The sequence below is a fragment of the Lagopus leucura genome, unplaced genomic scaffold (genome assembly GCF_019238085.1).
Source record: "Lagopus leucura isolate 7727_CA_CO unplaced genomic scaffold, USGS_WTPT01 Super-Scaffold_100009, whole genome shotgun sequence".
NCBI classification, from domain to species: Eukaryota; Metazoa; Chordata; class Aves; order Galliformes; family Phasianidae; genus Lagopus; species Lagopus leucura.
Genome location: NW_024962266.1, coordinates 6,777,094 through 6,804,440, shown reverse-complemented (window position 1 = coordinate 6,804,440; position 27,347 = coordinate 6,777,094). Strand labels below are relative to the sequence as shown.

The 27,347-nt window shown below is 43.7% G+C and overlaps 1 long non-coding RNA gene across 2 annotated transcripts; it reads left to right on the top strand.

The window, feature by feature from the left end:
• Window positions 1-406: 406 nt before the first annotated feature.
• On the top strand, window positions 407-16,835 carry LOC122181426. 2 transcript variants are annotated; one of them, XR_006179429.1, is made up of 3 exons: window positions 407-473; window positions 8,044-8,154; window positions 16,436-16,835. It is a non-coding gene; the product is annotated as an uncharacterized LOC122181426 (long non-coding RNA). The 2 variants fall into 2 exon arrangements; XR_006179430.1 differs by lacking the exons at window positions 407-473; window positions 8,044-8,154 and adding exons at window positions 14,682-14,921; window positions 16,241-16,290.
• The last annotated feature ends 10,512 nt before the right edge of the window (window positions 16,836-27,347 follow it).

The following is a 27,347-nucleotide window of genomic DNA, read 5'->3' as shown; positions in this document are numbered from 1 at the left end:
GAAAACTTTCTCTGAAAGAGTGGTTGGGCATTGGCACAGGGAGGTGATGGAGTCACTGTCCTTGGAGGTGTTCAAGAACTGAGAAGGTGTGGTATTAAGGAATGTTGTTAGTGGGGAAATACTGGTGTTAGGTGGGCGGTTGGATGATCTTACAGGTCTTTTCCATAATGATTCTGTGATTTTAAAAAATAGATTTGGTGTACTGCAAAAAAATTAACAGTTGGAAGAGTCTCAGGTGGCACCAGTGATCTGAGTGCCTGCCATCAGTGATAGAATCAGTCTGCAGCAGCACCAGTTCCTGTGTATTTTTGTAACTGCTGAAATCAAATCTAATGCAGCTACTGAAGGTAAAACATTTTAGGATTTGTTAACTTTTGTCTCCCTTATCATTTAGAGTCAATAAATTCAGACATAAGAAGAGCAGAAGCAGAGCAGCATTCATATGAGCTAAATATTCCCATGTGCAGATGTAGGTGAGTGATTTTTAATCAGTTACTGGTGTGCCTGCACGTCAATGCTCGCTTACATAAACTGCAGTTCAGCTATACAGAGACATTAACAGCAACTGCAAAGAGAATCCTCCCTTTTCTTTTTTTCAGTTCTTAATTTTGATCTTAAGAAAATCCTGGAAGCAAATAGTCGGTCTTTTGATAATAGTGGTTTAAAGGTGTCAGGAAGCAGGAAACAAACAGAAGGGTGAGTGATCTCTTCTGCCTGCTCCCTTCCTTCCAGCCCCTATATAAACACCCGATGGTGCTGCTCATCGTGCTGCCGAGTTCTCCTGCCCCAAAGGGATGCTCTGGATTTATAGAGCAAACAGTTTTAGTTTCCCCAGAAACCCAGGTTTGTTTTAAAGCTGCCTTCATTCATTTAGTGACCATCTTCTTTCTTTTTACAACATGTGTTCAATAAAGCAACCCTTTGCTTATCTTTATGAGGCGTACCTTAGCACAGCTCCTCTGGCATTATCCTCACAAAATGCCATCACAGACATTGGAGGCATAGAATAATTTATTAGCCCATCCTCGTGCAACTCGATTGCTTTCTTTCCTTTAAAAGTGCTTGCTGCTGGAGCAGGCCTTTTGAGAGCAGCCAGTGTTCTTGTTTTTCTAACCATTTCTCTGCAGATGCCACACCTCACTTGAAAAGATATGTTCCTAAGCTGACCTTTCAGAGCAGCCCACAGCAGGTCGTGATTTGTCAGTTCCTTGTTCTAAAAGCAAATAGCTTCTGTTAAATGTCTTGCATGAGACTGATTGCAACGTGGCCTGAAGCAGCTGCTTTGCTTGTGATTTGTAACTCGGGCTGGCTGTGGGGGGAAGCAAATCTGGGCGATGGGAGAAAATGTACGTGTGTTGGAGAAGTGCAACCTATCTTTTGATTGAGGCCCAATCTTTTTCCCCCAGACAGAAGTATGTAAACAGAGCCTGCACAGAGTGGGGCATAAACACATTGCTCACCGAGGGGATATCGGAACTTACCAAAACTTACCCTATGGATTTTGTAGGAGTGCATCAATTGAAAACAACAACTCCTGATAAATGAGGTGGGAACCATATTTAGAAATCATGGCTTTCACCTTTTGGTGGCTGTGGCAACTGCACCCAGGGCATGCACGTTATTTTATCGCCAGATGTGAGAAGCTGGCTGCTCAGCAGCGAGCCAAAGAGGAGCAAGGCTGTGTGAAAATAACAACAGGAGCTCTGGAGATGCGGTGGATGAAGTTCATAAGCAACTTTTAATCCTGCGTGCCCACTTCTGCCTGCTCCTTACAGGGCGGTGGGCAGTTTCCCCTTTCCCCGTGCAGCCCCATGGAGAGGGCTTTGCTGTATGCTCTGTGCTGCAGCCCCTTGCTATGAGTCTGCTGCTCTCCTGAGCCTCTGTGCAGGAAATAGCTGAGCTAATTTTAGAAGCAAAAACAGCCGAAACAGGCCAATAGCGAATGCAGCCAGAGTATCTGCTGGCTAATTGGTTATGAAACCTGATTGATGCTCAGGCTTTTTCTGTATTAGTCTTGGCGGGGTTGGGGGAAAAGCAATGCAGACCTTTTCTGAGGCAGACATAAACGAACAGAAGCTCTTTAAAAATGAGCTTGTGGGAAATGAGGGGTTGGTGCAATACATCATGGGGACAGAGACTGCATGACAGCTTTTTGGGTACACATTGGCATAAAATCTGCTGGAGAGAGAAGAAATTATGATACTTTGCCTAGCGTGAACCAAGGGAAAGCCCAGGCTGCTGCTCATGTTGCACTGCCATGCAGCTCTTGCACGCAGTTCTAGGCATATCGTGTTCTGCAGTTATTAAAATACAACTCCTAACGACAGCAGGAACCCAAATGCCCTTCTGAATTGTATGCAATGTGCGGCAGTTGTTCCTTCAGCTCGAGTCGTGTTTCAGTGTATGTTTTAGCAACAGATTTTTATTGCATCTGATTCCTCTACTGTTGCCCTGGCTGAGGACGCAGAAAATACAGAAACTTACTGCAACATTTGGTTTATAAGGGGAAAGATAATCAGCTCCCAGGATCTCAGCCTTGTATGACTCCGCTTTGTGTCGAGAGATGAAAACAAAATGACTTCTGTTTAAAATCTTTTATCTTAAAATCTGTCACTGCTTTACAAATTGCTTTGCAGAATGAACAGATGGATGAGGAGAAATGGCCCTATGCTGCTTTTTGCACTGTGAGCAGGACCAGCAGTGTCCCAGTGCAGCAGAACTGCTGGGGCTGCTCTCCTTGGTCGTCCTGAGCTTGGCAGGGAAACACAGTGCTGCAAAGAGTTTCCCCTTATAGTCAACTTATCCCCTTCTATTCCATTCTCTCTCATTTCTTTTCTATTGTCTGCTCTTGAATAGATCTTTATCATGTTCTGATTAAAGCACTTGTTCTTCTTCCATACACTGAGGATACGGTTGCGTTCATAGTACAAAACTCTTACTAGGATTAAACAGGTTACTGGGCTGGAGAAACAAATTTTGTTCTAAGCATTGTAGGTTCAAAACTGAATGGTGTGAGCGTGGCTTTAAACCCTCATGAATTTCTGGCTTTATGTTCAAGCCCTTTACAAGGTGACATTCACTTGGAACTGTACCTGCTTTTCTTCTCTGATTGCTGCGTGTGAAACAACCAATTCCTTCCCATTTTCATGGGAAGATGATGCTTCCTGCTCTTCTGTGTAATCAGCCTCAGAAAAGGGGGTATTTTGTACAAAGAAAAGCTGCCTATCATAAACCCTGAGCTGTGTAACGTCTTGTTCCAGCTGATTGTGACTTAAATTTGCTTCTCAGTGTCATCTTCGGAAAAGACTCTTTGTCTTTGTAAGCTGGGCCAGAACGAGCCCCGATGAGCTGTTTGCTGTGCGATTGACATCCTCAGAACACACCCGACTGCAGCGGGAACGGATGAAGAACGTACAGCTTGTTACGGTGCTGCCAAAAGGGTTTTACCACCTCCTGCTGCAAAGTGCGGTGGGAACCAACGACTCTGCGCTGAGGGCTTAACAAAGCAGCTTTCCAGATCCAAAGGACCTGCTTGAAGATGTGCAGAGACCAAGCCTGAGGCACAGGAGTGCCCTAAGGCAAGGGAATAACTCTGCTGTTCATCTTCTTTAATTATCTTTGGTGCTCAAATCACTTTAGGGACTAACAGTGGCAGATATTCACCTCAGCAAACTTGGGGATGTCAGAATTATTTTGGTCAGTGGGTCAGGGGAGTCCTTCATTACCGAGGTACATGGTCCCAGTCCTACAGTAATGCTGCACCCAGATTATTATTCCCTCACTATGTCTAAACTTCAGAGAAAAACGTATTCTTCTTTGCTTATGTGATCCTATAACTAATGTGTTGGTAATTGCTCACTGAGCTAAGAATAGCATCTCACAAGTCACACTTATCGTGGGTCTATGGATGATGCTTTCAAAGCCCCATGTGTTTCCACAGTGTGCAGAAGCCTTCAGGCTCAACACTCCTATCCCAGCAGTAAATCAGAGGTACTCTCACAATACTTGGTCATGAATAGCTGAGCCTGCTTCCAGAAGCATCCTGATAATGTAGTTACTATCAGGAGGCTCATTAAGGGTCAGGTGAAGAAAAATCTTTGTCCAGAAACTTCTGGGAGTTTCCTGGTGTTGCTGGTTGTGTGTTGGAGGTGATGTGTTTACTGAAGGCTTCAGTGCATGACTGCCAGCTTTTTTTTATTACTTGAAATCTAGCCTGCTTAAGATAGATAACACTTCTGTTGTGATTTATTGCATGTGGCACAAATCCTGTTCTGTTGCACATATCAAATTCTGTTGATGTCCCTGGCAGCGAAGACAGTTTGGCTCTTGTTATAATTTAAAACTCTGAGGCAAATGGCAAGAATTTCTAGAAGATGAGATTTCTAGGTGAGAGTTCTGAGGTGGGAGATTGCGTGGTCAATTTCTAGTAACTACCAGAGCAAGGTCAACACCATCAGAATAGGTTACTGCAAATGGTATTACCTCTGTGGTTTTTCAAGTTGCAAATATAAACTACTGCAAGGATGCTTTGATTTCTGTGGCAGTGTGATTTTTATAAATCCCACGCATGCTTGAAGTAAGAAATACTTGCATTGGTTCAAACGTGCCAAAATGTTCCTACAAGGCTATTGTGGGACATACTGCCTTGCGTAGGTGAGGTCTTGGAGCCAGCACAGAACTGGGATGTGAGCAAGCAGCAGCCAGCCCTGAGTTTCCTGCTGCTACTCAACATGCTTCTCTGAGCACAGAATTTACAATGTTTTAGTACATCATGCAGTTGTTTTCCTGCCACGCTCTTTTTCCTTTCTCTAAGTACAGTTTTGCTGCACCTACTCATTAAATGCCAAATAGCACGTAGGGAAATATTTCCATGTGGGCAATTTGCTTTTAGGATTACTGTTTTATTTTTGGGTAACTGTCCTGTTGGTTCCATAAAGGAAGATGCAGGAGCCTGAGCCTGTCTGATGCTCAGTTTGTCCACAAATAGCAAATGATGGCTTCCTTGGTATCTCACCTAACACAAAAATGTCAATGTTTATAGGCGTTTTCAGTATGTCATGGGCTACAAATAGCATTTCCATTCAAGGGATCGTGATTTTCTTCCATGAAGAAATCAAAGGATTGCTTTGTTCTTGTTGTGGAGTAGCAGATATGGGCAGCAACTAAAAATAATGCTAGAACAAGTAAACACAGGTAGTGCTTGTATATCTTTTATGGGCATTCATCCAAACCAAACTCTTTCAGGTTCAGCCTGAAAAAACAGGTTGGAGCAGTTGAAAGCAGACCCAGAGATGCTACTTGGGGACTGGATGAGGTAATAAGCACAGTGAGCAACTTCTCTGCATCCGTCCTTCCCTCAGAGACCTTCTCAGCTCTTTGGGAACCACTGCAAAATTTCAGATTAGCCTCTGTAGAGGATGAATGTAAATATTAACATGCCTGGAATAACACAAACCAAACTTTTAATTCCCACTGGGTCAGTTCTTGCTATATTTTCCCTGGCTAATGTCCCAATGTATCCAATGCTAATTTAGTTTCAGTAAGAATAATTAGGTAATAAAAGCTGGACGTTGTGATTATATCACTGGTCTGTAAACTTTGGGCTTTATTCTGTTCTCAACCTTGTAAAAGATTTTCTGCAAGATAAGTTATTTCAGCTTCAGTGTTGTGCTTCATTGGTGTAAAATGAAGGTGCCGTATGCCCCACATCTACACTCTCTGGTGACCAAATCAGTAAGTGGAAGAAAGGCTTTCAGGAACCACTGTTATTCCATGTGCAAATATACTCAGCAGCTTTTAGTCCTATGGTGCTGCAGACTTGGCAGGAAGCTCACCTAGCTGGTGAAAAGTACCCATGGCCACACCTGTGTGTGAGTACGTGGAGAGGGTACAATGGAATGAGTTCATAAGGTCTTATTTCTGATCTGGCTAACAAGCCAGAAGGGACAGTCCTTCCTTCCCCGGCAACAGAAAGCCACTGGAAGATCAATGAGGTTGTAGATAGAGAGTGAATAACAGCTTACCCCACGCAGGGTAAGCCATGATGTCTTAGCTCAAATTCCCTGCTGCATTTCACTGTTATTTATGGCTTCACTTATTTATTAGAGATTATTGGTCACTGGTTGCTCCAAACCTATGCTGGTAAGGTTTTTGGCTCTGTCTACCTACATTTGCAGTTAAAGTCCGTCCTACAGCACAGCAGGAACATCATTTTGCAAAACCCTTATTCAGACAAAATGTTGTTTATGACCAGACTTTGTATAATGAGGTCAGATAGACCTTTCTGTTGGCAGAGGTATTTTTATTTCTTGCCTAGAGCAGAGGCGAGGGAGGAAGAGAGGCAAAGGAGCACCAAGACAAGAATTTGTAAGTGCATTTAATCAGTCATATAAATCACACATGAATCAAACTCATCTAGTTCTGGCCTTTTAGCTTGAAAATAGGTAAAATATTGAATCGCTGGAGTCAGAAAAGAGCAACGGGAAGTCAAGCCAAATCCGTTGTCAGCAAGCATGTCTCCAAACACAGAATTAGTTTAATTGTCTGTCCTTGTTAGGCCTGTATTCTAGGATTTAAAAATAGCTGCCAGCAGTCTCTAATCAAGACTTGAAAAATATATTCTGGCAGGGATCCTGCAAGTCTGTGCCTGATGGTGCTCACGGTGGGACAGGTTTATGAACCTTCCCAAAAGCCTTTTGGACAGCTTGGAAGCCACCAGTCTTTGTGTCATAAAAGTGAATGCAAGTCATGGTAGATGACAGAACACAAAGATGGTCCAAAGGAGTTCTGTTTACCCTTTTTCTAGAATCATTAAGGTTGGAAGAGATCTCCAAGATCATCAAGTCCAATCACCAACCCACCCCCACCATGCCCACTGCCCATATCCCTCAATGCCACATCTCCATGGTTACTGAGCACCTCCAGGGGTGGTGACCTCACCACCTCCCCAGGCAGCGCATTCCAGTCCATCGCTACTCTTTCAGAGAAGAATATTTCTTCTAATACTGTGTTTATATATACTATTATTTTTCAGTGCTTTCTCTTTATGCTATATTTAGGCTTTAAAATATATATATATATATATGTATTTCCAACTTTTTAATAAATAAATAATGCCAGTATTTAGAGATTATATATTTGGGCCAAATCTTAGTTGAACATAAATTTGTATCATGCTGCTGATTTTGTTGAGACTCAGAAGAATGGGTACCCAAATCAGAGTCCTACTGTTTAAAAGCAGCTGATGAAATGGCCCAAGAAGAATAGAAATGTGGTTGGGTGTATTTACAATGCCTTCTGAAATGAAAAAAGAAAATTACTGAGGAAACTTCTGGAGGGAGGAAAATACTGCATTATCTCTGCGTATTGTGTTGTCTTCAGAAATAACTCGGAAGCAAGAGTTGACTCAGTTTGGAAAACGAAGAACGTAATGAAATACCCATGAAAGGTCAGAAAACTGGATGGTTACAGCGATGGCTATAAATAGATTAACATAAGCTGAGTAGGGGATTTGAGTGAAATATCCAAAAGTTGAACTGGGTACATCACCAATTACATTGGGAGATGGTCTTGCCTGAGTTTGATTTAGAGAAAATATTGAGGATTTTTAATACAAAAGAGGCGTTATGGAGTGATCCCAAATTTGCTTACCATTACCACATCTTTCTTCTTATGCTGCCTTGCTTATAACTTCTCCTTGTGCACTGCAGGCAGATAGTAAACGCCCCAAGTACTGTACCTTGCAGCTCGATTAAAGAAAATGAAGATAGCGAAGCAGAGGGGAAAGAAAGAAATCTGTGCGGTTAGAGGAAAGCTATTATAACGTGCAAAATGCTCTCTAGAAGAGAAAAATTTACCTCTTTGAAATAAACTCAAGTGAAATGGTCAGAACCACATTGAACTGTGGACAGGTTCTTCTCGTAGATCAGTCATGGAACTCATCATCAGTCAGTATCAAGGTAATGGAAAGTGATAGCTGGGGCTGTGCTGTCATCTTTTGCTCAAAATGAAGTTAAACTTCTTTCTATTTTTCTTTTGCCTCAGATATTGTTGTGTTTCAGATCTACATCACCAACTGTACGGTCATTTTGGCAACTGTCTCAATTGAACTCTCTAGCGTCTTTACCTGTGAACACACAGTCCCACTGGAAATAGGTAAGAGAGACACTCATAAACAACCACTGAATAGGAAAAAGTAACTGTCCCACTCACACGATCATTAGTTACTACTAAAAAATATTTATGGCACTGTAAAGTCTCATGTCTCTCCCTTGGCTTGAAAAGTTCTGGTATTTCTTATTCTCTATTGTTTCATACTATTTATAACTTCTAGCTGCCCAGGTCATACTCCCTGTAGTTCCCCTGCCAGGTTAGAAGAATGTTTTTGTCCTTTTCTGTCTAAAATTACTCCAGCACGCTTTATCTTCTGTTTCCTCTAATTATTTTTCCCCAATTCATTGTTCCTGATATTGTTCCTAAACCGAATATATTGATTTCCTGTCTCTCCTCCTGGTTTTTGTTTATTAAGATGATAAATGCTTTAAGATAGAGCCTGTTCTTTGTTATACATATTGAATCTCTCTTTGATCTTACAAGAAAATCACCATCCCAAATTTAAGAGGTGAATCACAAATAAGTTTAGAAAAGACACAACGCATCTTTAATTTCTTTTCCTTTATTAGATTTCTGTGCCGCTGGTTATGAAGGATTATTGACTTGTCAGGAATTGATGGTTTGCATTTACATGCCTGAAATGTCTTCTATTAAATATCAGTCAGTCAAATTGCTTCTAAAATGATGCTTCTGTAATTAAGAAATAAAAATATTAATCACTTTAAATTTTCTTTAGCTCATTAACGTGATACATGCAAAATATAAAAGTTTTATGTCCTTATGTATGCTACTTCTGAAGCTTTCATGACCTGGTGTTAAATGATCCAGAGCTGAGATGGACCCACAAGAGTGGAAAGAGGTGGAAATGGAAAGTAATGCTGACCAGAGCATCCTCATTTGACCTCACCAGATGGTCACTTCCTCAGGAACACCCCGAGGTAGTCCCCAGAGCATCCTACAGGAGGCAGGTGATGGGGCATCTGCATGGCACCGCTGAGGTCACAGGATGTGTCCCAGCCAGTGGAAACATATGGTAACCCAGCCCATCTGTCAGTCTAGTGTTGACTTCAGCGGAATTTTGCTCCAGCAGAGCTTTACTCCAGTCATGGTACTCTGTTCGGAAAAATAAACACGAATGTATTCTCTTATCCTGAATGCAAGTTAATCAAATTGGGTAAGGCAAGAGAAAGCAAATATAAGTACTGCTATAGACCAGGATGCCAGCTGATCTTGTGGTTTGATAGGCGATTCCTCATTATTTGCTCTGCTAAGAGGAAAACTTGTGCATTTCTTTGTAACATTTGTGAATGGATTTGTGTGTTTGTCTTTGCACTACTGTGGCAGAGCACCATAAATGTGATAAGGAGTGACTCATGCATGCACCCTGTTAGCAACGTGAGCACACTGAGTGACGTGCAGCCGCTCCCACAGAGAGCGATGCACACAGTCAGAGGTAGATGCATTCTGTGTGCAGTATGTAAAGATATTTGCAGGGAGTCGAGGATGTTTACGCAGCCATAAAGGGAGCAGGTGTGAGCAGAACACTGAATAGAGCCCAGCATCCTGTTTTTTCTTAGGAAGTCTCTCTTTATTTTCTTTTTTTTTTCGTGGGACATCACTGTCTTTCTGTTTGCATCTCTGGGCGAGATAGGGATCAATAGTAAAAATAGTTCCATTATCAAAGCTTTTTGAGCAGTCAGGTGCTGGAGCAGGCCGCCAAGGGAGGTGGTTGAGTCACAGTCCTTGGAGGTGTTCAAGAAATGAACAAATGATGTGGTACCAAGGAACGTGGCTTAATGGGGGAATGTTGGTGGTAGGGGGACAGTTGGACTAGGTAATCTTGGAGGTCTTTTCCAACCTTGGTGGTTCTACGATTCTCTTCCAGAGCATGCTGTGCATGGGGGTGGCTGGAAGGCTTTGCTCAGATGGAGCTGTGAGGTCAGCTCCCAGGAGGGAGGACTGCTTTATCTCAGTGCGATAGAAGACATTTCCATCTGCTCAGTTGGAGCAGAATCCCTTTCTGTTTCTGACAGTACTTGGCACAGCGTTGATACCAGAATCACAGTTTTCCATTGTTGTTTTGACTCTCAGAAAACTTCTTTTATGGACAAGAATTTGATAGCTGCACATCTTTTTTTTTAATGTAACTGGTGTTCTGCCACGTTGGCTTTTCTGCTGCATTTTCATTAATGCATTGCAAGGCTTTGACTGTGCATGGAGGACTTGACACCTTTCCAAGGCCATGCTGGGTGGCACTGAGGTGATGGCTTGGCACTGGATCTGCATGCTGAAGAGTAATTTTGGTGCTTTCCTCATCCTAATGAAGGATGGAAACCTTGTTTGCCTCTTTCAGGTTGGTGAAAGCCGTCATAGACTCCTAGGGATTGAAGAGAATTTTTCCATTTTGTATTTAATGACAAGCAATAAATATTCCATGAAGCCCTACTGAGGCTGTCGTAACGGCAGCACAGAGACTACAGTGTGCTTGCGCAGCTCTGCTAGCAGTATTATTCATGATGCAAAAGATAGAATACAACCACATTCCCTCTTTAGCCCAAGGGGGCTGGATTTATCAGGGAACAGGTACTGGCGAACTTGCAATAGCTGCCTGCTGCAGCAGGGGATGGGGAGCCCCAGGGCAATTCCCTTAAAATAATAATAATAATTAAAAAATAACAAAGCCCCACCAACTGAACACCCTATTCATATGTAATTTTTCTAATTTTAGGCATATGCTATTATTTTGTTGGGGCATGATGAGCCTGTAGCTTTTTTCTTTCCTGAACAATGACAATAACAAAGTATTGCTAAAAATAAAATACCCAACTTTATATACATTGAGAAGGTATTTAAGTTATATTCATGAAATGTAACCCCTGCATGAACTTGGGAATGTCTGCTGCTAGAAGTTCAAGCCAATGCCTTTTTATAGCAGCGTTCTGACAAGGATTATTTATGTATTTCACTGTATGCACTGTATAGAAAACTCTGGAGGCAGTGTTATTTTTAGCTATGTGACCTTCAAGTATATTCATCTATATACCAGTAAATTAGTCTTTAACAGGTGAATGACTTAATATAGCTAGGCAGATGAGTTGCAGATGTGGATAACATCTGTCTAAGCTGTTTTTTTCCAGGCTTTAGATTACTCATCTGGGATGGTTAGAAGCCAGCTATGGGGATTATTGATAAAAATGAGTTAAGAATAGATTAGAACATTTCCCTTGTGAGGTATAATGTTTCTCTGATGACTGCATTTTCCATCTTCCATTAAACATCACAGGTCAGAATTTTTTAAACTCATTTTAAACTATTCATGTTCTATTTAAATTGTATTATTAAAAATGTTCAAGTTTCCTGAGACAGAGTGAAGGGTGTTCTTTTAAGAGAAAGCAAAAAGAACAGTTTAGCTTTAGCTTAGGGTCTTACTGCATTGTGGAGAAGGAAATTTTTTTCTGCTGTGCTGAGTTGTTGCCTGCTCTGAGCCACACACATGGCCAAGATGGGCACTAATTAATTTTAGTCATTGGTGCAAATGTGATCCTCCTCTAAGCATCCAGTCTTTTAGTGCAGTCATGGTTTTGTGTAGTTCCAATGCTTCGGTGTCTCTTTTTGTTATTGCTTTTTATTTCCAATAAATCTTCGCAGTAATCTGTATGTTAGAAGTCTTTGGCACATGCAGAAAGATGAAGAGATGGAGTTCAGCGTGAGGAAGTTATTTGAAATGCGATAGCTCTAAAGCTTAAAATAAATGAGTATTTGAAGTCTGTTCAAAGATGTAATAAATGTGAAATGACTCTGTCCCTATGAGGGTCATAGGGACTCTGCTTGGCTGGATAGAGGATTCAGCTGGGCTCTTACCTGCCATACAGAGGTTATTACTCAAATCAGGAAAACAGGAAGAAAAAAAAAGAGAGAAAAATATAGGGGGGGAGAAAGGTAGGAAAAAGGAATGCTTCACTGTTGAGGAAAGAGGAAAAAATATATAGGATAACATAATGTATAGAAAAAAAATGCATAGCAAAACTATTTTCCCCCAAAACCTGAAGTTGTGGAGCAGAAGATGGACTGCTTGAGCCCTTTGTCACACTCCTCCTTTGCGTTGTAGAGAATAGCTGTAAGGAACGAGAGGTAAAGAAACAAAACACTGAAACCTGCAATGTTTTGCAGCACAGGGTGTGGTGAAAGGATGGCAGTGGGTAAATGTGAGAAGTACTGGGGCTGAGGATTCAGCTCTGAACTCTGACCTTGTCCTTTTCTGGCATCATCTCATATTTTCTTCCAGACTTTTTTGTCTGGTGTGTTAGGGATATAATTCCTCTCATAATACTGCCAGTTAATTTATTAATTTCCACCAATGTTTTTTTATCAATTGTAAATGTTTTCTGTTACGTACCACATTTTCATGCTATTTTTAACTCTAAGATGACTGTAAAATAAACCCTGTTTCATCAGCTGTGTTGGTAATACAAGAGGAAGCACTGTCCTAAGCCTTCTCTTTCCTGGCAGCCTCTCCCCGCTTCTGATCTTTTTCCACATCTAATATTCTGAGCTATTGGATGTGATGGGTAATTGGATAATGTGAGCCAAGTACATTTGTTTTCACATGGAGGTTATCTGAGGTGCAGGTTTCACATGTGAAGATACTGTATTTAAAATGTCCAGCTTTATTTCCATCTCTCCTGGGGATTGGAACCAGATGATCTCTAAGGTCCAATCCAACCCAAGCAGTTCTGTGATTCCATGGCTCTGCCTTTGAGCTCAGGTGCAGCTGGGTCAGCTGGATGGACCGTACAGTGTGAGCTGTGATGCAGCCTCTCAGGGAAACATCAACCTCTGCACTTCTTAGTCCAATGGTCCTGTGCTAGAAAAGGAGATTTGGCAAGGAACGCATGGAATCAGTGCAGGAAATGTAAACTGAGAAGCAATTTAACCCAGGTAATATAAAGGCAATGAAAGTGGTGTTAGCAAAAGCACAATGACCACAGAAAGAGAAGGAAGTTGCAAGCAGAGGATAGCTCCGCTGCGGTTCTGAACTGCTCTATTACTCCATCATTTTTTTTTTCAATTGTTGGTGTGCTAATTTATGATATGCTTTATAACACTTGACTTATGCAGGTTTTTAAGATTTCTCTTCTTATTCCACCAAACCTCCTTTCTTCTCATCTGCCCTTATTATTCTTTAAGTTCCAGCCAAGGGATGTCTTAACTGCCAGGATAAAGCGGTAGAGGCATTCAGTGACATTTTCTGAGGCAGTCTTCCAGTAACATCCCAAAACACAGGGCTAACTCACATCTGTCTGTGCTTGTTCTGTTAGCGGTGGGTCTGTATGGAAACAGTTGGGCAAAATCACCATTTTGGTGAAAATGTACAGATTAGAATGTATGTGAGAAAGAATTCAGCCTGTGGAGCAAGCCCAGCGTGGCATAATGGGGACTATTTCCCCCACTGCCCACGCCTCTGTCATTTCCTTCCTACCACATATGAAAAGCACCATCTTCCTGAACTTTGCACGGTTTGTTCTTCAAGCATTTCAGCCTTCCTCATGCAAATTATGCAAATACCAGTGTGAGCTCTGGTTCTGTTTGTGCCATTGTCAAATTTTTGGGACCAAAATAAGTCTTTACTCAAACAAACAAACAAACAAACAACAACAAGAAGCCTCCCCCCCCCCCCCAAAAAAAAAAAAAACACCAAGAAAAAAAACACAGACATCATTTCTCTGTTACATATTTCAATTCTTCGGGGATAAATTCTGTATACCAGCCTGCAAAAGTCTCATTTAAGGAAGTTCAGGGTGCAAAAATGCAATGGCAGAGATGAAATGAAACAGAAAACATCTAAGAGCAAATTCATTTGCTGCCCCACAGCTTTGACAGCTGAAAGAGTTCTGTTCATGTTGCAAAACAAGTTGACCTTCTAGCAGGGGCCAGGCATGAGATCCTCGCCAAAGGTGAACGGCTTGGAAAGCTCTGCATGTGCGTGAAAAGGGAAACAGTGGAAACTATTCTTGTTTGGAACACACTTGTGCACTGAAAAGCAGTTCTGTACAAATGGTGTTCTTACTAAATAGGTTTGTTTTCTACACGTCTGACCGCCACAGCTCTCCATGCTCTGTGCATGTTTGTTCTTAGGACCACTGCAGTCTGTAGATATTGTTTAATGCTGTTAGTCACACAGTGTTTCCATGATGGCTGTGAGTGGAGTAGGTGCTGACCCATCTTTGGCCATATGGGGAACTGTCTCTGCACTGAGTTAAGCCAGTGCAGCTCCTGGAATTTTGCTGGTTCTAGAGGTCCTGAGAGGAGCAATCCAGTAACAAGAGTTTTGTAATAAGTACATCTAATACACGTTGCTACTTTCATACTTCAGCCTTCAATCAAACCTTAAGCTCTTCCAGGAACACCCAAGGTGTAAGAGATACAGGCATAGATGACCTAAAACTGAGCATCATTTGTCTGACAGGGGGATTAATAATGTTAGTCTTTGAGGGAGCTCTGACAGAAAACATAAATAGCAGAACACAGTGTTCCTTCTTGCGTCTTGCACTAATCCTGGCATGGGAGCAATCTACCACCACAAATAAGGTTATCAGCACCAAATCTCCAGCCAACCATAAATCTCTCCCAGGTTAGTGAGCTCTGGCTGCCCAGCAATGTGAGCTCAGTCAGGAGGAGGCTCTGAATTGTTGGGTCTGCTCGAGGTGGTACAGCACAGGCTACACAACCTGATCAATGCGTGGAGGTGTGAATTCTTACCGAATACTAGTGAAGCTGTCTCCCAGTTCCTGGAACAGCTGCAGAGTCCAGTAAGTGTTGATAAACACAGTGCAAATGGGTGGGCAGCAGGTGCTTGGCAGCATGTGGGCTAAAGCCCAGAAATAGATTGTATTGATTGTGAATAGCTTACTGCTAGCTTATGTTGGTGAGGGTAAACCCTCTCCTTACAGATGTGTAATAAACAAAACACTGATCATACATACATAGTGGGACCTGTTTTGAAAGTTACCAGCACTTCTATTTACTGCATCTTATTTTACCCTAAAAAGTACTTGAGAATAATACTGAGTATAGATATCTCAGAGTAATAGAAGACCGTTAATTTGTCCCTGGAATGGGATGACCTGAATGTGGAAGAGCAAAGGTTTCTTTGCTCTTCCAATGTCATCATCTCGATGGCAGTGGGTGTCATGCTGAACTGAAAGCCCACACATTGTCAGCGTACAGCAACACGTTTCAGCTGAATCCCAAACCAGGAACCCAAGGGTTTTCCCAACCCCTCCTTTGTGTTTTCCAATCTTTTGCAATCTCAACTGCAAACAATGCCAAGAGTCACAACAGGTGGATGAAGTGTTAGCAAGAATATCCAGATAATGTTTTTCTAAAAAAAAAAAAAACAAAAACCCACAAGTAGAGTTTGTTTCAAAGTTAAAGACGGCTGTGGTTAAACTTTGTTTTGAAGTCAATGAGAATCTACTGATCCTAATGTAAGAGGAACTAATCCGAGAGAGCCAGCATAAACAGAGCTGCTTGGCTATAAGTAGCAGGCTTAAAAAGGGAGACCAAATACCCCATCAAACACACACACGCACACACACACACACATTGCTGTTTGCATACTGTGGAGAAAAAGAGGAGCATACAGCACTCCAGAGCCATGGGAGAGAGCAGGTAGCTTCTATTTTCTGCCATGTTACTGCTGCCAACAGCATGGTGTATCTGACTGTGAATGGTGTAAATGAACGTGAGCTATACAGGGAGGTAAATAAGTGATGTGCCCAGTCAGACGTGGAGCTGAGAGGGAAGGGCAGGGAAGGTGCGTAAAGGCAATGCTGAACAGGCAGGGTTTCCTCTCAACAGTTTCAGCCTGGTGAATGACACAGAGCCTAGTGTGTTACACAAGTTGTTACGTCAGTATGTGAGTTACACATCAAAATCTGTGCCAGGGGAGCATAATTATGGATGCAATATCGGGCATGAGAAGGAACTGCTTGAGTTATGGTTACTTGTATAATTTTGTGCAGTGTTCATGAGAAGATGCATTCCTTTAAATCTAGAAATTTCAAATCCAGATTTCACGTACTGCTTTAATTCTTGAAGGTGTTCAACACATGTTCTGTTTTCCTAGCTCAGTGGTGGTAGCAGCCATGCTCGCATCTCCCTGCAGACTGTTCACAGGTAGGTGACATAAGAGATCTGCCTGGAGCTGGTACTTTTCAGTGCCCTTCTGCATTCTCTAGTTTCTGTACCACTTTGCGGCCGCACAGAACGTCTATAAACATAACCTGGACTCACCTTTTGTACTTTCTCATTTTCTCCACAGGCAAGAATGGTCCGGTCTGGACTTTGCAGTAATCTCTGATGTACAAACAATCTATCTCCAGCGATGCAGGAAAGGAGCCTCAGCCCATCAGTGATGTGTGTTCTTTTGGCAGCAGGGAGAGCAAAGCTTTACGTGGACAGTGGGAGCTCAGGTTCCTGGCTGCTAGACATGGATTTGCCCAGTTTGGTGCAAGGGAAGACCCAGTTCTGCCATCAGCCCTGTGCAGAAGCAAAGAGCAGACTGGTGCCGGGCCCTTTGCGTGCTAGCACTTTGCTGATCCATCAGAGAGGTTTGTGTGTTGTACCAGCAGCTTCTCAGAATAATCAAGTCCTCGAAGTGTTTAAGGAAAATATGGCAAGAATGCAAGGCTTCTGGTAGAAAAGTTGTTCATGTCTTTCCCCCAGAGAATTTATTTATAAATAAAGTTGTCTTACCCTAATTCCTTGTGCCCCTATTCCTGCCCCCGTTCTTTTTCTGGTTATTGGAATGTTTATATGTAACAAAATATATTTGTGTCTTCTGCTTTGCCTCTTGCGTTTGCAGAGATGCAAAACCATCAAGAGCTACATTACACTGTTTGTATAAAAATGTGCAGTTTTGGTGATTCATGTAAAATGTTTGAACTGATGGTTTCTGCTTGTGTTGTACTTCTCATGATTTTTTTTTTTTTCTCATCTTTAAGGTCATCCACATTGAGGAGAGCTGCTGTGGGACAAAGAGAGATGCAAACCCAAACTACCTCTGTGTCTGTGTGCTCAGATCCTACAGCTATGTGAGTGCAGGTGTGAGGTCTGGCCAGAGCATTTCAGATAAAACTGCCTTTCCATTGGGTTCACTGTCTATTGGGATCATCTTTTTCCTTGGGGATTAGCTCAGTGTCAGCAAGTAGTCGCTGCCTGACTTCACGTGGTGTGCCAGGAAGACAATACTAGTCATAAGATAATGTGTTCCTGAATGGGATTGAAACTATGAGCATCCGACTCACAAGAATGGAAGGGGGAAAATAAAACAAAAACTGCACACAAAAAACCAACCCACCCTGAAAATTTTCAGGCCCCTTCATGCCACATTTCAAATTATGCAAAAAAAAAAAAAAAAAAAAAAAAAAAGCAGCCTTTATTCATGAGACAGTAACTACGATGAATTAAGCACAAGCTGTTTTGTCAAAAAGCAAGAGCCTCCCATGCCCAAGGAAGGACATACAGGGGTTGCGACACTGTGCTGAATTCAACAGCCTGTTCAGTTTCTGCATTAGTTGTGAAATCACCTCTTTGTGTTCAGTGAGGCACTTTCTGGTGGCCGTTGCAGCACAGCTGTGCGACCTGATGGGGAGTGATGGCCATGGGGTCCTGGGCACAGCCCTTACCCAGGCAGCAGCAAGGAGCAGAGCTGTGTTCCCTTGCCGTGTTTGCACACCAGTTGATGTGTATCCAAGGACGTGGAGCCTGTTTCTGGATTTGCACGCAGTCCCGTGCTCGTGCATCATCTCAGCCTGCCTGCAGGTTTTCCATGATGCATTGTTATTTTGGCAGTTTTGTTTGATCCCTCATCTGGAGCACTAGATTTACAGAAATGAAGGGGAAGCGGCCCCTGTCTGTGGTGCTGTGTCCATTAGAGGTATTTACATTTATAAACTGAGAAAACCATTGCTATTTTAAGCAGCAGCTGCTGGAAGTCTGTCTCTGACCCTCCATGGCAAGGTCTAAATAATTTTTTTTTTGGTTTAAGTTCCACACAGTTGAGGATTTTGCTGTCTCCTGCAGCCCACTGCACTGAGAAAGGCTGCAAGCAAGGATGGTGATGTTGTGCCACTTCATGTTAGTCCTCAACCTTAAATGTAAATTAAGAACAAACAAAAGCATTTTAATTCAGAAGAGAAAGTACTGGGGTTGGGGGAGGGTAGTTGGGGCTGGGGTGATGCTAGCTTTGTAGTCTCTTGTGTATTTGGAAATCACATTTCAGCCTTTGTTTTGTAACCACAGGTGATAGAAAAAAAGAAAACTGAACGTGTCGTGTTAAGCTGCAGCTCCAGGAACAGAGTGCTCTTGGAAAAGCAGACTGCAGAAGTTAGAGGCTCTGCCTGATGACTATGTGCTTTTAATTTGTGCTCAGCTCTATCAGAATCACCCAGCACTGTCTAAAGCCAAAGCCAGAGTCCCAGCCTTTCACTTTTCCTTGCCCAAACCCTGTCAGATACTGTTACTACAGTACATTATTAAATGCCCTGTTATCTAATGTGCTCTGATTGTTTGCTGCCACTGCCATGGCAGCAGCGAGGAGTCATTTCCTAACAGCCTCACTTTTACTGTGCTGTGTCACAGGGCAGTGCAAGCGACAGGTGACACCACTCTGACATCCACAGTGCGCATGGTGACAATTCTGAATGAATCAAAAGGGAAGGGCACATCTCAATATGTATATCCTGATGTGCAGCAGTGACTGATATGGAAAGTATTAAGAAGCAGCACAATGAATGGTGCATATGGGAGCGCTGTGTGTACGTGGGCCTTTGCTAAAAAAAGCTTTGCACTGTCTGGAAGTTGTTTGAATAGATCTTAAACCTATCGAGCAAGAGCTGCACCTGGGCTTGCTGCAAAATCCAACGAGCAGAGCCAGCAGGTTTCTGGAATTTCTTTCTCTTCAGAGAGATGTGTGAGCAGTAAAGCGTGTCCCTCTCCATGGAGGGGTGGGGTGGTGGGGGATGTACAGCAATCTGCTCCTGCTGACTGTCGGCATAGGACTGTGCACAGCAGATGCACAGTAATCACTGTCCCACCACAGGCTGGTATCCTGGGATGTGTGTAATGGGTAATTAGCTGTGGGGTCATCAATAACGTTGTGGCTCACAGCAGAGAGGTCAGCCAAACTGACTGCAGGTCAGGGTTGGGTACCACGCTAACAGCTCCTGTGAGAAATGCACATGTAGGTTTAGCACTGTGCTATCAAGTATTTGAGAGCTCTGAGTCACTTCTTAAATTTTCCCCACCAGCAAAGTGGCTGAAAGCAGTTTTGCCACCAACCCCTGTTTCAGTGTGTGCTCTCTCCCCAGCCTGTGTGTAAGAGCCAACACCAGTGCCACAGCCGGGAAGGGATGCAGGCAGCTAGCTCATCATCAGCTGCAGAGGGGCCAGTGCCAACATCCTGCGGGGGTGAGAAAGTGTGGGTGAGAGGCTAGGATTGCAACACGCTAAAAATAGGCAGGAAGTCCCCAGCCCAAGCTGCTGGCATCGTGTTCTAGCCTCTGACAGCACAGCATGATTCTCAGCAATGGGATGCAGATTTTACCCCCTTCTCAAGTAACACATCCCTAAAATAAATGCTAGGAAAGAACTTTTGTGCTCAAGTGTGCCAGGTTGTCTTTGCTGTAAAACAAGCTCATCCCGGAGTCTTACAGTGTGAATGTGGACAGAGGACTTTTAATGACATTGATTTTTTTTTACTGTTTGTGAACAGTTGCACTTGGACCTTTCTTAGCCACTCAATTCTGCTCTAACAATCACACATACCAACACTGCTCCTACTCTAGCTGGTCGTATAACAGAGCTTTGATGCATTTGTCCCCTTGATGATCCACAGAGTCATCACAGTGTGTGTGAGGACACGTTCCCACTTGTTTCTGCTAATCTGCTGCCTAGCAAGTGGAACAGGGTGCCTTGCACTTCCCATAGCGGGAGAAGCAGGGAGAGCTTTTTTTTCATTTATTTTTCCATTCCCTGCAATATTTGTCACATCAGCAGTAGGCCCCTCAGTCCCTGAGCATGAAGTCTGAAACTCACTCCACGCTGCCTGCAGAGTCATCCCAAGGACCAATCCTCAGGGCAACGCACGTCACTCACATTTTGCAATGCGGGGCTTTCAGCTTGTCCTCTGGTTCCCATGGGCTTTCTTGTGGGAAGCCAGTCTTTGAAAGGGAAAGTTGTCTGACACAGTGGGATTTTCCTTAAGCGCTCGCTCGCTGCTGCTCTCAGCTGGATCCTAGTGAAGCCAAATCACCTTTTGAAAGCCGTGTGGAGACGTCTGGGGATTTTGTATGTTTCTTCATTTTCCATCTCCTCCCTGGGACGTATGGTAATAAAATGAGACTCAATGTTAGGAAATTGCTCTGAAGCTAACTCAGATTCATTTAAAGTGTTTCCTGAGCACCTCTGTTACTGGAAACTTATTCCAAATGAGAATCCATTTTAGCTTAATTTAATTCCCCAAATGGGCTAAACTAAGAAAAAGGCAGCAGTGTACTGAGCCGGAACATTTCTGTCCTGGATGGGCACTGTGGAGTATTTTATTCCACATCAACTATTCCAGCAAATTCTTCTGTGAGGAAAACGCTTAATGGAGCTGCGGAAAGAATTAAAAGGTTTCCAGCAAACTGAAACACCATTATAACCTCACTGAATCGTTCAATATTTTCCCAGACTTAAGAACTGGGAAGGATATTTTGGAACAGAAAAGTCAAACTTTCTGTTAGACTGACATTTACAGATGCCAGTCTTTATACTAGGCATCCTTTTCCTGAAAAACCTTGTGGTCTATTTAGATCCAAGTTGGTTTTGGAGGGGCAGGCCTGCTTTTAGTTTGAGAAGCAAGAAAGGTTTACCAACAAAATGCCTTTTTATAAGAAAAGTATGGCGAACCAACTGTTTGACAGTCAAGCTTGAACCAGGGTATGTTTCCTTATTTGTGTAAACATGTCCCCAAAATCCTGGCTCCTTTGCACAGTGATGGGTCTCAGAACCCAAGCAGGGGAGCGGGCATCCCAGCAGCAGGAAGGCCTTCTGCGGCTCAGCTGCCCACAGAACTGCTGACACTGATCATGGCCACGATTTTGCAGGCAGACCTCAGCAAATGCAGCTTTCATGAAGCAGAAAAATCAGCTGGAAAGCTGATGAAAGGAAGTTTTAGGAGGAAGTTTTTCATGCAAAGTGTGGTAATGCACTAGAACAGGTTGCCCAAGGAGGTTGTGGATGCCCCATCCCCAGAGGCATTCAAGGCCAGGCTGGATATGGCTCTGGGCAGCCTGGTCTGGGGGTTGGTGACCCTGCACATAGCAGGGGGTTGAAACTAGATGATCATTGTGGTCCTTTTCAACCCAGGCCATTCTATGATTCTATGATATGATGTGATATTGGCTGGTTTCACTTCTGTACGTGTTCTCATGGCTTCCTTTTCACAAAGTATCACATTTCCTTGATTTCAGTTTAATAAAAACAGCCCTCTTCTTTGTCTTTTGCTGCACTCTGAGCAGATCCATGCACAGACCAGGCCTCAGCCCAAGAAGTGAGCAAAGACAGGTTGATGCTTCTGTTGCCTGCTGCTTGGTTTCCATTTCAGGCTCATCTGAAAGGATGAACCTGAGACAAATGTCTATTCACTCAGATTGTTTCATACATATCTTATTTCAATGTTAGCTGCTATGTATATTTTAAATGCAGTCTTTTAAACTTCTATCTTAGCCCTAACTGACTGGTAGAAATGTGTGGTCCTTGCCCTGAATAGGAGACAGGCACTGTCACTGCTCTACCATTGCTGGGGCGGGGTGTTGGGCTGAGTCTTCTCTGGGTGGCCTGTAAAGGTTAATAGGAAGTGTAAATGCTGTCTGCATGAGGAGTTTTGTTGGAAAATGTGCACTGGATGATCCCCAGGGAGGAGAGCGGCTGCTGCTCAGAAGGTCAATGAAAGGAAAGTTGTGCTGGCAGCCTGCAGCAAGAGACGTGCCTGTCACTGACTGGTAGTCCTCTGGTAGCACAGAAAAGCTCTTCAGAGTCGTTTCTAACTAGAAACAGGACTCCAAGACTGTCTCATAGTCACTTTCTATCCCTTGGATCAGCTGTGAGTGACCAGGACATATTTCTTTCTATCTTTGCAAAAACATGATATAGAGATAAAAAGACACTGGATATAGCTGACTTCATTTTCTCTTGCCAAGAAGGAAATATGGGTGCAAAAGGATTCCCTGGGTTTTGCAAGGCAAGCTCGGAGACCAACTTTGTATGCTGTGCAGTAAATAGAAACAGTAGTTGCGGAATCAGAGAAGACTGCAAGAATAGAAATAATTGCTACCAGGCAGCAGGGTCTGGGAAACAGCCTCCTGCCTCAGCTCACCCAGTCAGTCCTCTGGTGTTCCTGAAAGTGCAGCAGGGCTCACTCCCGGCACAACCCTGTGGGAGACCAATCAGAGCAGCCAGTTATCTCCCACCTGCTTGTTTGGGGGGGAGCAAGGTAGGAGGTATGGTTTTTTTAGAAACACCCATATACTCAAAATGAATTATCTATCAAGCTTTAGTACATTTGAAGTGAAAGTGAAAGTGAAAAGTTAAAATTCTTGCTCTAACTGAAACCAGTTTGTTTGACCCCTAGTCAAAGTGTGAGCACAGGAGATCACACAATCAATAACAACAATAGCTTTAGCTGCTGAGACTGAGTTGTGTCTGTTTCCAGTAAATTGTTTTCTCTGCTACAGGTAGAACATGGCAGGGGGAGAATATTTATAAGCTACACAGTAAGAAATAAGCATCAACAAACTAAGCTAGAGCTATCTGCCTCTCAAATGTACTGAATTCTTGATGAAATCAGTGCTGTCCTAGCTAGTTTAGGAAAATGTGCCTGCTTGGTGATACTGAAATACTGTAGAAAATGGCAAATTCAGTTGATTACCTTAGTCACTGGCTTCTGGCAATGGATTTGTAGCAAGGTGTTGCATAATTTGATATTTGCCTTATAAAAATCTCTATGGTACTTGTAGAGTGTGTTCACTGTTCCAATGCAGCACGGGTTTTGTTTATTCTGGAAACTGCACTCATCATTGGAAAGCTGGCATTGCTGTTTTTCTAGCTCTACTTGGAAATCTACTTGGAAAGCTGAGCTGCTTTGTCCTTTTACACTTTTACACACGTGAGCCAGTGACTCATATCAGGACACTTTGCCAAAGTGCTAAAATTATTTTCAGGCCACATTTGAACTTTGGACCTCCCAACAAGGCAGATTGGCAGTAGGTATTCAGGAGATCTATAACGTGAATCCATTCATTAGATCTTAAGCCAGCTAACAAGCCCTTCTCCTTCCCAAGAACCAGCCTAAGACATCCCTTCCCCCCGGGCACCACCATGCTTTCAGTTTTGCTGTTGATATCCACTCAATGGACATTGCTCCTGCAGCCTATGAACATCTCCCAGTGCATTGTTATGTGACTTGTCTAGTTGGGCTGTCGAGGAAGCAGGGGCTGTTTCCAGATGAATTGCATTCTTTTCATGATGCTGACAATGTGCTTGAGGAGGAGCACAAAGTATGACAAAGCAGTGACGAGGGACATGAACCTTGAGATCAGTCAGCTCCACCTTCCTGTGTGTCTGGCCACGTCCATCAGAGCCAAGGTGCTCTGCCTCTGAGTACAGCCTGGGTCTCAAACAGCATCCCCTTGAAGGCTCTGCTGGCTGAAAGGAAAAGACCTTTCCCCTTGCTCATGCTTAGTATGTAGATAGTTCTCCCAGCTGGCTCAGGCAGGATCCCAGAAAATGGCTGCTTCCTGGGACAATGTGTCAAAGCAAGTTTGCAGGTCTGCACCTTTCTGATGTTCCTGTAGCCATATCTGGTGCAGCCCATTGAAAGCCAGTGTATTTTACCGAGAAAAGTCTATCTTTTCCAAGAAGCAGGCTACAATGTTCTTGGTCTTTAAGCAGTGAATTGGGACAGAGAGGTAACGAAGACATTTCTGTGCCCAGGATTGCTGCCAGTCCAGCCCTGTTGTCTCACATATCTTGATGCTACACCAGGTGATGCCGAAATCAGGCTTCCCAAGGGGACTGCAGGCCACAAACCCTTGTTTTTCCATAAGCTTTGCCATTGCAGGAACTAAGGAAATTTCAGCTCAGGATGCTGCAAAGGATTTGTCAACACTGGGGCCACACATGCTACAGACCTATTTGAAAGGTATTTTAATGAACTGCTAGGATTCTCAGGCAGGATGAGCACATGGACAGATTGCTGGGCAAAGGCTGGTGAGGTGGGGTTGCTGGTGGGTTAGGGTTAGTCCCTCTCCTCCCATCACCCTCATCCAGAGACAGCTGGCCACAGAGCCACGCACACTGGAAAGCTGTTCCATGGAAAAGAAATCAGCTGAAGAAAGAAAAATTGCCTGACAGACCAGCTTGCTCATTCAGCTCTGCAGCAGCTGCACAGTTGCTAAATCACATGCAAGCAAGGGAAGAGAGGGACGTGCAGGGAGTGGGAATGGGGAGGGAGTTAGGCGGCGTGACTGTCCTGCTTCCCAGTAACACGGCCGCCCCTAATACGTCATGCTGAAATGTAACATGCAAACCATATCCTTAGTTTGACTGAGCAAGATTCCCTGAATCCATGCTGCTAAGAATGCGTAAGTTTGCCCATCAAAAAGCTCACGTGGGATGCTGTCCCAAGGCATATCCTGTGCAGTGTCAGTCACTGAACATGGCAGAGGATCGGGAAGGATGTGACAAAGCAGCTGTCATGCAGCTAGTGACGCTGCTCAGGGTCCTCTGATATGCATGTTAACATCATACTGAGATTTTTTAAAAAAAGAGGCTTAAATGTGGCTGGTTTTGGTAAACTGCTTTTGAAGGAATTCTGCATGTCCTTTTGTGGTTATATCCGCTTTGCAAATGGCCTGTTCCAGGAATAACCCATTAGCTCCACAAGTGCTAATTACACTTTGTTGTCAGTGGAGCAGCAAAGCAGCTGCGTTATTTCCGTCCTTGGGGAGTGCAAATGGTGGTGCTGCTGCCAACATCCCTCAGTCTGAGGGGGAACATTTCCTATCTGTTGATGATCCCCCCCACTTTATAAGCATCACCACGCATCCCTCCTGTTCATGACACCAAAGCCTGATGCAGACCCTGCAGCTGGAATTGCTCTTTATCTTGCTCCTCCAGTGTCTGCTTTTTTTCTGCATGCATTGGCTTCAGTCCTCCTGTTGCAGGATGGGCACCTGCCCCTGCCCAGCCCTCCTGGCCGCTCTGCCAGCCCTGCGTACTCAGAGGAGCTGCTGCTGCCTTTGCAAGCTATTTCCTGACTCTCCTTCTTGTTAATGACTGCCATCATCGTTAGTCACTTACCATTTCCTAGTGGAACATATGCTGGTATGTGCATTGTCACTCTTCCCCTGCCCCTACCATGTTGCATGCTGACAGGATGACCTACTGTGAGGGTTATAGCCTCAGCCCAGTGCTCACTCAGGAGCTGAAGAAACACAGTTTTGCTCCCCTCACTGCTCTGACAGAAAAAAAAGGTTCTGCCTGCTTGGGCTCATGGATTACTTGTAAAACCTACACACTTTTACTCAGCTGGGCTGTACGCTCTGGTTGCTCCAGGTTAAATGCAACAGGGATTTTGCAGGGTGGGAATGTTAGCAGGGATGCGGGGTACAGCCATTATCCTTGCCATACTAGACATTATCATCAGCCTTGTTGCCTTGATAAATATTTGGTTTTCTCACAGGATGGAAACTACTGACAGAGAACAACCACCTGCTCTATGGAGCCCAGGAGGACTGATTAAGAAATGCTGCTTCAGATTCCAACTGCTAACAGACAGGGCAGCTCAGAGCCGCTTTCTGTATGTTCCCTCATAATTAGCAGCCTTGGGAAAAATATACAGAGAGATTTGCTGAAACCCTTGAGTGTCTGGTATAGTTCCTTCCTTGGAGGTCTTAGTGCATCTGCACACCAGGAGACAAGTGACCTTCCAGTGTGCTGCTTATTCCAGAGCTCGGTACTTTTTTATGTCAGTGTAATTGTCTGTTTTTGTAGGGAAACATACAAAAGGAGAGATAGTTTACAAGCATCTGTATTCCAGAGCACCACACTTCATAAAATTGTATTTGCTCAGAGCCAAACAGCTTCAAGCAATGTGACATTTTAGAGTACGGGTTACTTTTTCACAGAAGAAATACTTGGATGGGTAGGATCAAAAGGGGAAGGGAAGTTGGCTGGAAGAGAGGGCTGGCGCTCTGTATCTCTGTATCTAAGCAAAGGCTTAAATGATGACCTCTGAAAAGATGGTTTGTCTCCTAATCATTAAGCCCCCCAGTTCCCCTGCTCTGCTCTAGACATAAGCTTTCCATGGCACTGTGTGACAATCCACACTTGGGGACCACTGCTGGCTTTAGGAAGGGTTCTGGGGTAGAGGGACATTCAGTTTAGCGAGCACCTGCCCTAAGACACACCTTTTGAAGGACATTTGGAAGCCGATGTCAAGTCCCTTTTCTCACCTCTTCCCAGACCTGTCTGCTGGCATTCATGCTGCTCTGTCGCTCAGCTATCTCAGTCCTGAGCTCGGTTATTGCAGTGCTGCGCCCAGCTATCACAGTCCTATATCTATATGCACCAACAGGCCCTGCAGGCAGCTCTGAAGCACAAAGCACACACAACTTAGTGAGACCTGAAGAGGCCCCTCTGTCACCTTTGGAAAATTGCTCTGACAAGCTCTGCCACTTGGATTCTTCTGGGTTGTGAGAACGTTTCAATTCCCAGACTGCAATAAAACAGCTGCCAAGGATTCCAGCTTCTCAGCATTAACACCGCTGTGAGGGCTGGGGGTGACTGCAGCATTTCAGTAGTACCTGTAGCTGCTGCAATTTCTACCAAGATGAGGAGGCTGGATCCGATGTGTAGGAAAATCAAGAGGGTGTCATAGTATATTTTGCCACTTTGGTCTAAGCAAAAGGCATATCCATTACCCCTTCCTTATGGATTTATGGACAGAGACACATGAATGTTGAGCCAAGTCCTGGCTTGTGAGTGAGTTCCTCAGAATTATAGCTTTAGCCTGAATTTGTAAGTAGCTCTCCAGAGACAGAATCTGTTGTCGTAATTCGAGAGGAAAATGAATTTGGTCTTTTGATGTCAGGACAACCCAACTTCTTCATATGCATGGCTCTGTAAAT